General features: G+C 41.0%; 1 protein-coding gene across 3 annotated transcripts in view; it reads left to right on the top strand.

Annotated features, from left to right (window-relative positions):
• Positions 1–9,779: 9,779 nt before the first annotated feature.
• LOC119784778 (membrane-associated phosphatidylinositol transfer protein 2-like) overlaps positions 9,780–13,782 on the top strand; it is a 110,849-nt gene continuing 106,846 nt past the window's right edge. For 2 of the 3 annotated variants that reach the window (XM_038287010.1, XM_038287011.1), the window contains exon 1: positions 9,781–10,051. The gene's annotated coding sequence lies outside the window, so the exon portion shown is untranslated. Of the gene's footprint in view, positions 10,052–13,782 lie in introns of all 3 variants that reach the window. The other variant, XM_038287009.1, reaches the window with a different exon arrangement.

The following is a 13,782-nucleotide window of genomic DNA, read 5'->3' on the forward strand; positions in this document are numbered from 1 at the left end:
CTTTTCAACCAAAAATAGACGTTGTTTTGACATTAATCGTGTTGTCTTTGCAATGTCTTTTGCTGGAAGGGAACCAAAAATCCAGATCACCAGATCACAACATTTACTAGAGAATGGAGATTGCCGTTAGTTTAGCACGTCACAAAGATTGGCATGTAGGACAACCAATAGATAAAGATGATCCCCCCAAGAACCCAGCTAGAAGATTGTTTACTTTACCTTTAAACAGAGAAAATGGCGGAAACAAAGAGAGCTGATTGACAGAGCCACCATCTAAACAGTGGAGGGAATTTTAAACTTTAACAATCATACAAGGGAAAAATCAATTAGCTTCAGCAGATGCTCGGAAGTGTTTGGTTCTGCTGTAGGTACCTCATCTGCTCGGGCCCCGCCCCTTATGATGACGTCAACATATGGCAACTCCACTCGGACAAAATGTATTGCACCTGTTTCGTAAGGATCGAATCTCTTTTGGTGACTCAACATATTATTACCTATATTTGCTATTATTTTGCATTTCATTGTCGATCTAAAGTAGTGGAAAGAAGAAAGCAATCACTGTCAGTCTTGAAGGAAAGTACTGCGTTGGAAGCAGGACCAGAGCAAATCTGGTACCTACACCGGAGTTATGGAAGTAGGAGAAGAAGTTCATTAAAAAAATGTAAAAAAATATTTTTATATCATGCCTCATCACCAGTAATCTGTTGTGTAGCATAAAATCCCTCTAAAAGGTTTGGTGTTTGTATTAATACGTTTGTGACGCATACTTGTGTATGTCTCAATTTATTTGAAAGATGCAACCTTGCTTTTTTTTTATACCTCTTTGCATCTACGTCTAAATTGAATTTTTTTTTTTTTACTGTGTCTGGGCGCAGCAGGTTCACATTAAAACGCATTTTCCAGCACTGCAGCTGAGTGTACCATGATGTGTGATAATAAATAGATTTGATATATAAACACAGCCTCCCAATGAGGATGTAATCAAACACATGCTGCAGTGAGGCATCAATAAATGCCATTAGTTACATCACGGGCACAGAGAGCATCCAGCAGGCCACTCAGTGGGATCATGTGAAGGATGACTTACAGCAGAGTCTGCAGAGTGAGGAAAGGTGGGCTTGACAAGATCACAAATTAACAGCAGATGTTGTTGCTGCGGAGCTGATTCTGTTAGCGCCGATCTGCTGATGCTCAGATAAAACGAGCGGATGGGTGGAGAACCCGTCAACGAGTCGTTCTAAGCTGAGGATGCTTTCCCCAGCAGCTAACAGAAAAAAAAACAGTAACTTGACAGGGATCAGTTTGCTTAACAAAGCTTAGTGCTGTTTGCTGGCGTGGCAGCGGCCCAGGTTCCTCCACCTCTCTAAGGTGAGCTGCAGCAACATGCCTTCAAGTCTCTTCCTGTTTTCACTGTGGTGTTTAAAAAAGCGTAGGAGACGAAGTGACAGCAGCACAATTCTCTATGGAACCGGTTTGGCTGCAGGTGGGGTATTTTTAACCAAAAGCCCACCGAGGCTTGTGGGCTGGGTGTAATTAACCACACATTTATAACACAGACATGTGAGTCATGGAGCTTATCCTCTGCTTGACTCCCTCACTCAGCGAACATCCGCCTGGATGGAGAGCAGAGCATCAGAAATATGACAGCCTGTCGTCCGTCTGTCCATCCATTTTCCTTTCCTTCACCCCTCCTTCCTTCCCTGCATCCTTGATCCCTTGAGGCCTTCTTTCTTCCCTTGCTCTATTCCTTTTTCCCTTATGTCTTTGCCTCCTTCTTTTCCCCCATTCTTTCTCTCCTTCCTTATTTGCCTTGTGTACTTCTTTCCTTCTATATGCCTTCATTCTGTCCTAACCCGTCCTTCTATCCTTATCTCTGTCCTTCATTTATTATTTCTTACCTCCCTTTAATCATTCCTTCTTTTCTCTCAACTTCCTCTTCTTCCATCCTTCCTTTCCTTATTTCTTTACCTAATTTTCTGTCTTTGCTTTCTTTTAGGGCTCCAACTATCAGTGCTTTTAGTATTTAATAATCTATTGATTATTTCTTTCGGTTAATCAATTAATTATCATTTCTAAATACATAAGTTTAGAATGTAGAAAAAACACTCTTATTGTGCATTTGATATAATTGTAGAAAATATGCTAAAAATATGCAATATACGTACCTTTACATGTAATGAAAGATTTATAATACAAAGGTTTTTAAATCTTAAATGTAAAATGGTTATATTTTTGCAGAATTTTAGCTGAATTACTGCTGTAAGAATATTATTTTGTTCAGCAAATGACTTGTTTTAGAGTCTGCGTACCATTACTCTGTAATTATCTGCTTAACTGCCAAAATGTTTGATAATTATTTTAATCATGATTATTCCTTTCAGTCCTACTTTCATTTCTTTTCTCCCTTCCTTCCCTGTTTTTGCTCTTCTAAAAAGCCCATTAGCCTTAACACGATCATATATTTATAATTCAAATTTCAAAGATCAAAACCTATCAAAAAGCAAGTTTAAAAATTAGTTTTAATATAAGTCTGGTCACTAGGGTTGCCAATCGTCCCTAGAAAAACGCAGTTGTTCCGTATTTAGAAATAGAGGTAACTGTCCTGTATTTAGTGGAAAATGAACGCGTTTTGTCCTGTATTACTGTGAGAGTGAAAAATAGTTAGTAAAAAGCTAATGGAAAATGAAGAACAAGGGCAAGTTAGATACAAAACTTACGGTAAACTTGTTCCCGGGCCCTATCCTGCATTGTAACCAATGAGCTGACCAAATATATATAACGATCCAGAATACCCTCATCCCATTGGTCGAGCCCACTGTTCCTCACGGAGAAGATAGCGGGAGACAACAGAGCAGTATGGGGGAGTCATTTAAATGCTGAAGCTGCTTTTGGGGGCATTCAACTCCTCAATGCTGCAAGAGTTTACAGGAAATACAAGTGAAAATAATAGTCTATAGCCACATGACGTGGCATTGAGCTAATTATTTTTTTTTCTTCTGTTTTACGAGTATAGCCTACGGTCATTGCAGTTAAGGCACACATATGTTTACAAGGTTGCACCAAAAATGTGCACTATTTATTTATTGTTTTATATTCATTTGTACAGGTTGAATGTAATCAGGACAGGCTTAGGTTTAAGATACTTATTTTATTCATCAAAGTTTGTTATTTTGTATTAAAGTTATTTGCTGGAGAATATGTCATAATTGGTTTAAGCAATCTGACCCACCACTCAGAGACCAAGGGAAAACATTTAACAGGTTTATTGAATGTTGATCAAACACAGAAGTAGGAGCTGGAACTCAGTGGACTGGTGAACAGGAACCGGAAAGTCAGGGACTGTAGGAAAATTGACTGAGGCTTGAATATAGCTGGAGCGAAACTCACGTTTGAGGGGGCTCTTGTTTTTTTTTTTTTATCATTCCTTTATTTAACCAGGAAAAGTCCCATTGAGATTAACAATCTCAATGGGACTGTTTTTAGTGGGTGTGGGGAGCTGCTGACCTTGAAGGAGGATATTGTCGGGCGGTGGAAGGAATACTTTGAGGATCTCCACAACCCGACAGACATGCCTTCCGTGGGGGAAGAAGAGACGAGGTGCTTGGGGCTGGGTTCGTCCATCACCCAGGCTGAAGTCACCGAGGTAGTCAAAAAACTCCACGGTGGCAAGGCTTCGGGGGTGGACGAGATCCGTCCTGAGTATCTCAGAGCTCTGGATGTTGTCGGGCTGTCATGGTTGACACGTCTCTTCAACATCGCGTGGAGGTCGGGGACAGTTCCCCAGGATTGGCGGACTGGGGTGGTGGTTCCCCTCCACAAGAAGGGGGACCGGAGGGTGTGTTCCAACTATCGGGGAATCACACTTCTCAGCCTCCCCGGAAAGGCCTATGCCAGGGTGCTGGAGAGGAGAGTCCGGCTGATTGTCGAACCTCGGCTGCAGGAGGAGCAGTGTGGTTTTCGTCCTGGCCGTGGAACGGTGGACCAGCTCTACATCCTCTGCAGGGTGCTTGAGGGTTCATGGGAGTTTGCCCAACCAGTCCACATGTGTTTTGTGGACTTGGAGAAGGCATTCGACCGTGTCCCTCGTGCTGCCCTTTGGGGGGTGCTCCAGGAGTATGGAGTCGGGGGCCCTTTATTAGGGGCCATCCGTTCTCTGTACAAGCGGAGCAGGAGTCTGGTTCGCATTGCCGGCATTAAGTCGGACCTGTTCCCGGTGCATGTTGGACTCCGACAGGGCTGCCCTCTGTCACCGGTCCTGTTCATAACTTTTATGGACAGGATTTCTAGGTGCAGCCAAGGACCGGAGGGGGTCTGGTTTGGGGAACAGCGGATCTCGTCCCTGCTTTTTGCGGATGACGTAGTTCTGCTGGCTCCCTCCTGCCAAGACCTACAGCGTGCGCTGGGGCGGTTCGCAGCCGAGTGTGAAGCGGCCGGGATGAGAATCAGCTCCTCCAAATCCGAGGCCATGGTTCTCGACCGGAAAAAGGTGGCATGTCCCCTTCGGGTTGGAGGGGGGTCCTTGCCTCAAGTGGAGGAGTTCAAGTATCTTGGGGTCCTGTTCACGAGTGAGGGAAGAATGGAGCGGGAGATCGATAGACGGATCGGTGCGGCTGCTGCAATAATGCGGACGCTGCACCGGTCTGTCGTGGTGAAGAGAGAGCTGAGCGAAAAGGCAAAGCTCTCAATTTACCGGTCGGTCTACGTTCCTACCCTCACCTATGGTCATGAAATTTGGATCATGACCGAAAGAACGAGATCCCGGATACAAGCGGCTGAAATTAGCTTTCTCCGCAGGGTGGCTGGGCTCTCCCTTAGAGATAGGGTGAGGAGCTCGGTCATTCGGGAGAGGCTCAGTGTAGAGCCGGTTCTCCTCCACATCGAGAGGAGTCAGTTGAGGTGGCTCGGACATCTTCTTCGGATGCCCCCTGGACGCCTCCCTCGGGAGGTGTTCCAGGCATGTCCCACCGGGAGGAGGCCAGGGGACGACCCAGGACACGCTGGAGAGACTATGTCTCTCGGCTGGCCTGGGAGCGCCTATGGCTTCCCCCAACAGAGCTGGAGCAGGGGTCTGCGGAGAGGGAAGTCTGGGAGTCTCTGCTTAGTCTGCTGCCCCCGCGACCCGGTTCCGGATAAAGCGGGAGACGACGAGTACGAGTACGAGTAAGTCCCATTGAGATTAACAATCTCTTTTTCAAGGGAGTCCTGGCCAAGACAGAGGCAAAAGATTACATTACAATTTACATTACAGTTTACAATTACATCTATCTATAATTAGAAATTCATAAAACAGTTACAAACCATAGATCATTGTTAATCCTTGAATCCAGTTTGTGGGGAATTAATCCAGAGGAGAGTGGACAGGTAGACATACGTTGGACCCAGAGGAGTAAAGGAGCGGATTGTCACTTGGTTTTCTGATGAGGACTTGAATGGATCATGTGGAGGTTTACCCCTGCTCAGTGTGTTCTCAGTAATCCTTCCAGGGGGAGAAGGTCCAGGTTATCCAGTTACACATGAAGGCTTCCTGCCGAAGAGCAAAGACAAAACAACATTTGACTCAGAGAACCAAAGCTTCGGTTAGACTCTGCTAATCTCAGCTTGGCTAGAGTACCCAAAACTGGCAAACACTCTGGCGTCGAGGTAGTGACAGCCCGCTGCTTAAATACTCCTCCGGTAATGATCCAACGAGCCGCAGGTGTGCAGGGAGACCCAACGAGGAACAGGGCACCAGGGTGGTGGTGGAGAGAGGAAAACACAAAAACAACCCACACAAACTAGATTCCCAACAGAATAATTTGTTTTCCATGTGTTCATGTCACTCACAAATATCCATATAATTCACTGTACGTTTGAGTCAAATAGTAAAAAAAATAAAAAAATAAATCATTTTACACACAAAAGGGAGCTAAAACAAAAATCACCACTCCAGTAGGGTTAAAGGCAATCGGGTCAGCTGGAACGCACATGAGGTGACCCTTTTTTGTATTTCAGGGAGTTGGCAACATATTGGTCACTCTATTATATGTATAAATTATCTTTATGTGTTGTATTTTTTAAAAGAAATGTGCCATCATTAATTTTTTAAAACATCATGGCTACTCATATTTTTTAAAACAATTTTTTTTTTGCATAGCAAAGCACATGATTCATAGAAAGACTCACTGAATGGAGCTGGACAACAACCAGATGCTCAGATGTCCTACTTGAGTGTTTCTGGTGTGTAAAGATCAAAATGTTGCTCACCTATAAGAGAATATCTGATTTCACATGTGAGCTCATTCAAATTCTGTGGCTGAGGCTGGCAGCAGGAAAGGCAGGTCGGTCACGATGCCCCACGAACCTGCATGATCATGTGACTGTGTTGCACGTGGCGTTGGAAAAATCTTTCATGACATCTCTATTACTGCTTCATAAAAAACCTCTAAGTGAAAGACACCATTTATTTCTTTGACTCAACATATACATGGCTGTACACTTTAAGCTGTTCATTTAATCATTTTAGAGCATTACAATAATGAGTCTTCTTAATAATTAATATTGGCATTAATCAGTAGGAACAGTACAGCCAGTTTCTGTCATTACTCTAAAGCAGGTTTTCAGCCTTTAAAATCACATTCTTGCTCTTTCTTTATTGTATGTTTATAAAAAGTCAGGACTGATCTCATTTCATGTAAAAACTTGGTTAAAAAACCCCCACTAAATTAAGCCTGTTAGATGGGAATTAAAAATGAAAATATTTGCTATTGTTTGTTCTCTAAATCTTGTCTATCTCCAAAAGCCTAATGGTTCAAAGTTGACTGCTGTGCATTTCAGATGCACAAACAGTTGACCTCAGCATCACTGTGTCCTTAAATAGAAGGAGCTGCAGCTCCTATAAACATGCCAGAGCAGCTTTGATTTAAAAAAAATGGAAAATAGAGAAAATAGTCCTGACAAAGAATAAAATAAGGAATGTTTTTAGGAGGCCTGAATCATTCATCATTCGTCGTCCAGCCGCTGCCTCTCCCCAGCGCTGCTACTCTCTGCTCCCTAGATACGGTGGCAGCCATTCAAAATGGCCCAGAATACTCAGAATACAGCACTTATTTTTTTTTTTTTATTTCTTATTTAGATTAAATTTTTTTTCAGCTTCATAGCCATGGTGGGCCCCTTCTTTGATTTTATTTATTTTGCTGAGGCTACTCAGAAGCCCACGGCTCTCCAAATGTTGAAAGAGCAATATTATAGCCATTACTGTTAATGCTGTATGTAGTCGAAATTTTACACATTCAGTAATAAAATGTCGCAGGGGATGGTATGGGAGGATGGTCATTTAAGAAGGGGGAAGATTTTTAAGATTTTTTAAGAAGGGGGATGCCATCCCCCCTCAAATCGAGTACTGCTTATAGCCTATTAGAAATGCAACGGGGAAGTTAAAGTTCTGTAAATAGCGGATTATGTGACCAAAGCAGCTCATTTAAAGTCGTAGGGAAGCGGCTGTTCCAACCGTTGCATTTCCGAATTCAGAAAGTGCACGACTTTAGACAAGTGAATAAAGTGAATGTTATTGGTCGTTTATCAAGGGGGCGGGATTATTGTAGCGGAAGGTTTGCAAGCAAGTTAATTGCGGCCGATTTCTCAGAAGCATCTTGCTAACCAGTTAGCAACTTAGTGCTAGTAGGTTCCCAATGGGAAATTCCATTGAATGATCTTTTTATGACAGTCTGAACGACACAGATCGGATTTTTTCAAATGCGACCCAGGCCACTTGGATATGTGGTCCTGAATCCGATACGTATCTGATCTTTTCAAATGCGACCTGTGTCTGTACGGCCAGGTCGCATTCATCCGACCTACACGTCATTGATACTTGACAAATGTTACTAAATGTTACTAATCTGCGTCCTACTAAGCGGAGGCGGGAAAAACGAACAACCATTGCGGAAGATAACACAGAGAGCAGTCAATGGAGAGAAAGTGAGGTTGCTGACTTAATTCATATTTGGAAAGATAGCTCGATTCAGATCAAACTTGAAGGGTCTTACCGGAACCTGGCTCTCTTTCTTTTTGATCTTCTTAAAAAGATTTCATTCGTAATGTGCCTGCTCCTGTTGGAGAAGAACTTAAAGAACGCAATATACGCTGCGGTATTACGAGTCATGTTTACTTCCGCAAACACTGAGGACGCTTGCTACATGTGACGTCATCGCGTCCTCGAGTGCGCATGCGGGACACTTCGGTTAAATGCTTTCAGTTCACACAGTAGATCACATACAAGTCGCATATACTTGGAAGTGTGAACGGACACGCAAAAAAATCTGATTTCACAAAAAAATCGGAATTGAGCATTAAGGCCTGCAGTGTGAACGTAGCCTTAGAAGCGACACTGTCAAGAAACGCTATGGACAGTGGAAACATGTAAGAGGAGGAGAGTTTAGTGTCGGAGGTCGTGGATGAGTCTCCTCTGTCATACATTTTTTATTTAGAGGAGGGAAGCGGGGATGAAGATGTTGTGGAAGAGGACGCCAGGGCGGCAGAAGCTTGGTTTGGTGTAGAAGGCTTCCAGCCGTACATGTTTGAGCCCTTGCCTCGCAACGCTGCCAGTTCTGTTAGCTCTACGCCTGCTGAAGACACAGACGTCCATCCCCGTGAACACTGGGACAGAACTCAATGGGAAAGGAAATTATTCTTATTTCTTATTTCAACCGTTGCGTATATTAGCTGCGACATATGAATCAAGATGCTATGACCGAAAAATCAGATTGACAGATGACCGTTGATATATGATTGGCCAAGTTTAGGTGTTCAGGCTGATGTATAACTAACTGGCCTGCAGAAGATAACAAAAAAAAAAAAAACATTTAAAAACAGGATTTTTTTAAAATAGAAATTTCTTACATTTTGAGACAATATGGTCTGATAAAGAGTACATTTATATACGTGTTTGTGCCAGAATGATTTGACATTTAAATATGATTTCCCTACAACTTTAAGCTGTAAAAATCAAAAGTGCAGCTGCATGAACTGAGCTATTGGTGAATGAATCCTTTGAACAACTCATTTTAATGTAATGATCCCAGTGATTAATTTCATTATTATTCCCATCACAAATGGTCAAAATCTTCGGGGTTTATTCTTTTTGCAGATATTTTAATGTTACATTTGCTAATTTAATACAAAAACAGGATTTACTCACAATCTAAGTTAATTTTCGACGAGATATCTAAAGGGTATTTTTTCACCTGCTCCCATAGATTCTATCCTCCATCCACCAAAATAATCTCATAAGTGTCTGGCCTCCTAGACGACGCTCACACCTCATTTTGAATTATTTACCCAACTGACATTAAAATCCATTAGTGCTACAGCTATTTAAGCACAGCATAACATCAGTTCACAGATTTTAGGGTCTACTGGCTTATTAAATAATATATTTTATAACATTTATTTTTATTTAAAGTAAATACAAATTATCCGTTTATATAATTTCTAACATGAAATCAAGATTAAACGACATTCAAGGATCTTTTTTTAACTTTTTTAGATATTTTCACTTATTAATTGTAGAGCTGCGACTTTCAGCTGATCATAGTTTTCACTCTGAGACAAACTGAGAATAAATTCCTTCGTATCTGCTGATCCGGGCTCGCTGTTACACAACCATCCCCACTGAAAAGGCAATCAATCTGGTGGGCCGCGCCGCCAGACTCGCTGCATCACAACAGCCATTACCAATCAGGCTCCGGCCTCATGCATCTCCATGGTAACTCAGCTTCCTCAGCGATGGGGAGGTGGGGACGGCAAGGAGAGGGAGAGACACGGATGAGGGGAGAAGAGAGGTGGAGGAGAGACAGAACCTACAGCTTCACTCGTTTCCTCTGCAAGGATTTAGGAAACGCCTTCCTGAGCAGAGAGGCTTCAAGCCGGCGTCTGCTTACCGACCGCTGAGCTGGAAGAACTGGGGATGTGGCACGCAGGGGGGGGCGGCTGCATGAGCTGGGAGTCTCATTAGGATTTGGATCTTCAATGGCCCCTAAGCCTTCGCTCCATGGATGTGTCCAGTAGCTGAGAGGTAAACATTTCTTACACCTGTTCCATGCTGCCTGTTGGACTCTGCGCTCTGCATGGTGGCGTTCAGGTGGAAGCGGTTTAATGTTTTGCTTGTCAGATGTGGCAGCTGTAGGGAAAAAAAGGGCAAGCGACTCACATTTCATTTGACAGGATTGAAACATGTAGTGGCTGCGTTTGTGTGTCACAGAGCGGGGCGATCGTAGCTCCCCCAGTAACAGCTGCTGTTGATGGCACAACCCTCAGACACCCAAACACCCACCGTCTGACCAACCATCTGAGCTGCAAAAAAAAAAAAAGAAAAATAAAGGAAAGAGAGAAATGCAATTCTTAGGGGGGGAAAGTTTGCCTCAGGAAGGTTCCATTTTACAAGCTCTTATTTAGCTGGTATTACTGTGGAAATATTTATTTTTGAATCTACTGAAGAGTATCTTTAAATTAATTTGTTTTTGGAGCAAATGTCTTCAGTTAAGGCGTGTATTTTTAACTGCGTCTGTCTAGTAACGATGTCCCCTGTGATAGTCTGTCATCTGTGGTGGTTTATGATTCACTCCTGATGCCAAACAGTGGGATTAAAAAAACATGATGACCAAATACGATACGTTTATGACCGCTGTTCAGTAAATCTGGATTTGCAGCTGAGTTTCGTACCAGCTGGGCATACGAGCAGAATGCATTGTAAATAAAATCCCCCGTCTGTCTGTTTCTATGTGGACTTGTTGCATATGTTGTGTTAGTCATTGGGCCTGCTGGCTGGTGCGTTCTGATTAACGAATGCAGAGACAAACCAGTCAGGGGATCTTGTTAGAGCAGCAGGACTCCTCTATATGCCGAACAAGTCGACCAGATGCATCCTGGTGCATCAAACTGTGAGATTCTGCTTCCCACTCTGAAATCCTCTCCTGCGGGATCGGCTGCGGCGATCAGAGCCTCCTCTAGAATCACTGTGGGAATAAATAGGCTGTACGCTTCTAATCTGCCTCAAGCTTTTTCTTATCATACTCCTTTTTGATATATTGTTCCTCTCTGCCTCCAATGACATGTATTTGATTCGTTTTTCATGTTATTTATGGTTTTATTTTTTTTATGAAAAAGTAATTTATCAAATACAGTAAACCTTTGTGTTATATGAATAAATCCAGCAGCTTTGTGAAGGCATGGATGCAACGCGTCATGTTTTCTGGCCGATCAACAATTTTCAATCTTCTAAAAGCCTAAAATGCCGATTCTAGTTTGGAACAACTAACTAACTAACTAACCAACTAACTAACTAACTAACTAACTAACTAACTAACTAACTAACTTAAACCATCAGTTGTTATAAGAGCACAAGACACCTTTAATATTTGAATCTAATCTTACTAGGGCTGCAACTAACGATTATTTTGCAAATCGATTAATCTGTTGATTTTTGATTAATCGATTAATAATGGGATAGCAAAACGTTCCTTAAGGAAGATTTTTTACTAAATTAAACCAGGTGAAGCTAAAACATTTATTTATTTTTTTTTATTTTAAATGCAAAATGTTATATATATATATATATATATATATATATATATATATATATATATATATATATATATATATATATATATATATATATATATATATATATATATATATATATATATATTAATAATTTATAATAATTTGGGTCACTCTTTTAGCTAAAGACACATTTTAGTCTCTATACTCCATTTCAAGATTAATCCATTACTAAATTAGTTGACGATTATTTAAATAGTCGATTTATCATGATTAATCTGATTATTTGTTTCATCCCTAAATCTTACTGAAGGACTTAAATCAGTACCTGTGAAACAATAAAATATCCTCAAATATCACCTTTTAAATATTAGCATTGAGTCTGTGATTTTCAGATCCTTGCAGAAACAGAAAGGATGAGTGGAAAATATCAGTTTCACATATAAGTATCGGCCAATCATACATCTCCCAAAATGAAGGAAAAGAAAATCAATCAGTGCACCCCTAGAGTCAAGTATAGTATGAATCCATAATATAACTAACTCTAAGTAGGTAATGATATAAAGGTTATATTGTATGCCTATACTAATGAACCTAATAAACCTTATTTTGCTATTAAGCCTTTTAGATTAGATTAGATGAGCTTTATTGATCTCACAGCGGAGAAATTCACACACATATTGGCATAGTAATTAAAGAAGAAGGTGCAAACAATGAGAAAAAGGGTGCATTAAGAAGAAAAAAACAAAATATATATATATATATATACATATATACATATATATATATATATATATATATATATATATATATATATATATATATATATATATATATACATATATACATATATATACATATATATATATATATATATATATATATATATATATATATATATATATATATATATATATATATATATATATATATATATATATACAGTATATCAATATAAATAAGGATTAAGGATTTTTATTTTTATTGATTTCTATTTTAACAATTTTTTGAATTACCTGAAGTTGTTATTCGCGACCAAGTTTTAGCGCCATACAAAGAGATCTATGCATCTTTTTCTTTTTTAATGGCAAAAATAAAGCCATTGTCATGATCGTTTTAACAAATCTGTCCCACATGCAGAGAAACCACTCAGATAGCTCGGAAAAACATTTAACAGGTTTATTAAGGAAGTAATACAGGAGTTGGATCTGGAACTCAGTGAGCTGGTAACCCGGGAACTGGAAGTGAGAAGGAAGTTCAGAGGTGAGTTCAGGGAATCCAGAGAATAGTGCACACGTTGGAGGGTAGACAGGTAGTAGTGGAGCGGACTGTCACTCGGATTTCCGATGGGTACTTGAACGGAACATGAGGAAGTTTTCCCCAGCTCAGTGTAACTCGGATTTTCCTTCCAGGGGGGAGAAGGTCCAGGAATCCAGTTACACAGGAAAGCTTCCCGCCGGAGAGGAAAGACAAAAAACTTGTTAGACTCAGAGAAACAGCTTGGCTAGAGTACCCAAAACTGGCAAACACTCTGGCGTCGAGGTAGTGACAGTCCACTGCTCAAATACTCCTCCAGATAATGATCAAGTGAGCCGCAGGTATGCAGGGAGGGACAGCGAAGACAGGGCACCCCCTGGTGGTGGAAAAAGGAAACACACAAACAGGCCACACAAACTGGATTCCTAACAGCCATAATATTATGAGAAGAAAATCGTATTAAAGCTACAGTGTGTAATAATTACAGGGATATACAGTCAGAAATGTAATATATTATACATAACTATGTTATTTATCATCATCTACGAGCTCAGCCTCTTAACCTTAATATTTGCGTTGCCTTAGAATTCGTTATTTATAATTACATAGGAGCGGGTCTCGCAGCCATGGAGGCAGACATCTTTGCGCTACGGCAGCGCAGAGCCAACAAACTAGGGATTGCGAGATCGCCCATTACGCTCGAAAGTAACTATGGCAAGTTGAGAGAGATGAACTGAGACGGTACTGAAAAATAGATGGCAGTATTATGCCTGAGAATACTATCTGTAAAATTATCTATGTAAACAAACCTCATCACTTGAGAAGGTAGGTGATGCGGACGTCGTGGAAGACATTTTGTCCCGTAACGCTCGCCGTACTGTTGGGGGGGAGAAGCGGTGGGGGGGAGATGTTCATGTTGCTGCGGTCTGCAGTCTGGACGTTAGATCTCGCTAAAAATTACGAGAATAAGTTGTAAAAATATAAAAATAA

This window comes from Cyprinodon tularosa, unplaced genomic scaffold (genome assembly GCF_016077235.1).
Source record: "Cyprinodon tularosa strain WSP-4 unplaced genomic scaffold, ASM1607723v1 ctg233, whole genome shotgun sequence".
NCBI classification, from domain to species: domain Eukaryota; kingdom Metazoa; phylum Chordata; class Actinopteri; order Cyprinodontiformes; family Cyprinodontidae; genus Cyprinodon; species Cyprinodon tularosa.